General features: G+C 31.2%; 1 long non-coding RNA gene across 1 annotated transcript; it reads left to right on the plus strand.

Moving 5' to 3' along the window:
* Window positions 1-1,573: 1,573 nt before the first annotated feature.
* Window positions 1,574-2,190, plus strand: LOC133833035 (uncharacterized). The gene is made up of 2 exons (XR_009892580.1): window positions 1,574-1,637; window positions 1,960-2,190. It is a non-coding gene; the product is annotated as an uncharacterized LOC133833035 (long non-coding RNA).
* The last annotated feature ends 568 nt before the right edge of the window (window positions 2,191-2,758 follow it).

Below are 2,758 nucleotides of genomic sequence, written 5' to 3' on the forward strand. Positions count from 1 at the left end.
GTTCCTTGCTTAAAATAATAAAATAAAAATGATAACAGGATGCTGGTTTTAAAACATTCTATTTGCATGTTTGTTAGGGTATATAGCTTCTTTGATGACATGAGTTTTTTTAAAATGCATCTTCTACATGCTTGTTTATGGATGCTTTAAATAGAAAATGATTGTTCACTTAAAAAATTGAAATGTGTTGCAGAATTATGAATGATGCAAGTATGGGGCACAGTTATGATGGTTTGTTGTGGACTCTGAGGTATTAAATAGTTTGTTTCTTTTCAAATTCTCTCCATCTCCACCTTTCTTTTGTGAGCTCATACATTTCTATATTTTTGCATCGAAAGGAGTTTGCAAGAACTCTCTTTTGTGTTACTGCTACCAGATTCAGAGGTTGTAATTTCATCTAGTTCTTCCTCTTTAAATGAGGTACACATTTGGATTTTTTGCCTTTTTGTATTTTGTTGTTGCTGTTAAAATTTGCTTGTCCTTAAAGTGTTGAAACTTAAATTTTTTAGAATGATTTTGTTCAGTTTTGTATTATTTTGAAATACATGAGAACACATTTGAATGGTTCATAGATGTCAACTTTGTTTTTGATGTACATGCTTATGACTCCAGAGAAACCATTCGTTTAGGGGCGGGAGAAACTTAAACATGTGCTCTAACTATCTTTGATAGACAATGCTCTGTTGAGGTTAGGTTTCTTCATTCATGTTTTGTCTAGTGCAACTTAAGCAGTTTATTCATTTTAGGCTTGTTGTTCAGAAACTTTAACCCAAGGATCCTGCACTAGCAATTAAAATCATTGAAGAGAAACCATTCGTTTGAGCAGCTTTTATTTACACTTTAATTGTAAACATGTTTAATTTATTAAGTATGTTTGACATTGGTTATTGTAATCCTAGTGATGACTAAGTGATTATAATGCATTTATATAGTAAATGCAAGAGGTGCACAAGAAAGCAAGGTAATCCTAGTGATGACTAAGCTTCGACTCTGCTGTATGAACTTACTTGTGTCAATATGATCTTCTGCTTTAGTGGCAGCTATGATTATGTCAGTGAAAACATTTGATAACTACTGAATTTAAATTGGATTTTTTTTTTGTCGATAATAGATACTTGTGACAGACTTTGAATTCTTTAGTTTGGACTATTAGGAACTGGTGTAGTGCTATGAATGTATGGCCTGCCCTTATTGTTGAGACAAGCAATGCTTTCAGGGCTTTATACAGGGCATTCTAACATCATCTGAACAAGTGGGCTTTTTATTTCCCTTGTGCACACTACAAATGATTAATGGAAAGATTGTAGTACTTTTATTACTACAAATTTTATCTATTAAGTGGTAGCTGCTAGATCTGTTATTGTTTTCTATGAATCTATTAGTCTTACTCTAATTTTTAGCTCATTATAAGTGATGTATTCTCTTTTTCTATTTAACACTTCAATATATTTCAATAAAGTTCAGTTCATTCATTCTCTATCCTCTCTTATTTTCTCATTCACTTTTGATTTCTGAATTTAACTGTTTGTTTTGTGGGAAATTCATATGCTTAGATTTTTCTTTCTTAATAGGTTGATATGACCATGTTAGAAGACGAACTACCAACAAAAAGATGACTTTCATCAGCCCTTGTCAAGGTATAAAGAAGAAAGTCTTCTGTTGTGCTTTAGAATTATGCTGCTGAATGTTTCTTTCATTTTCATTAAGTTTTAGGTATTGATAGAGTACTCTGTTTGGCAGTGGAATTTTCTCTTCGTTCATCTCTTAGCTTATTGTTTTAAGTTGCATGTTTTGTTGTTTCAGTCATTTTGCATGGTAGTACATCTTGCTATACCCTGCTGTTTCGTCAAGTTTTGGAGTTATTACAAATTTAATTTAAACTTTATATGCTTACAGGTTGAAACTAGCTTAAGTCTTATGTTCTTAATAATAAAAGGACTTTTTTTTTACAATGTTCAGGTATATTGAGATGATTTCTTTGGAGCAATTCTTGACAACATTTGTAGTTGAGGCCTTTAGAATGGAAGAATGTATTTCACTAATTTTTGTATACATTTCTTGTTTTGTATTTAGTGATAAAGGAATCTGAATTGGGCATAAATTATGTTGTAATATGATTTCTTAAGCCTAGACTAGTAGACTAAATATTGTAATTACATTTGAGTAATTAATAAAAATCTATTTATGTTACCTTATTTGGCTTCAACTTTCATATTTGTTTTCCTAGTTTTGTGTAAGTAAAAAAAGATTATGTTTCTCTAAGCTAATATAACACATGTGTTATACTAAAGTGTAGTATAACACAAATAATGTGTTATACTAAAGTGTAGTATAACACAAAAAAAGTGTTATATAATCGATTATAAATAACATAATTCAACACTTATCTATATATTAAAATAACATAGAAATTGTGTTATCGTTGACAGTACAATAACACCTGTATAACACTGATAAATGGTTATGTAAAGTATCCTGACCTACGATAACATAGTCGGTTTTAACACATCAGAAAGTGTTATCGTATGTTTTGATAACACATTTTCGGTGTTATTAAAAGCATTTTTTCTTGTAGTGATTCATGCACGGTCCAAGTCAAGTTCACTACGGAGTAGCCAAGAGAGTCCTTAGATACTTGCAAGGGACAAAGAACTACGAAATATGATATGGAGTCACGCAAGAGTCAAAACTCATTGGCTACATAGATAGTGACTGGGCAGGATCACTAGACAATATGAAAAGCACGACAGGATATGCC

Source organism: Humulus lupulus, chromosome 1 (assembly GCF_963169125.1).
Source record: "Humulus lupulus chromosome 1, drHumLupu1.1, whole genome shotgun sequence".
NCBI classification, from domain to species: domain Eukaryota; kingdom Viridiplantae; phylum Streptophyta; class Magnoliopsida; order Rosales; family Cannabaceae; genus Humulus; species Humulus lupulus.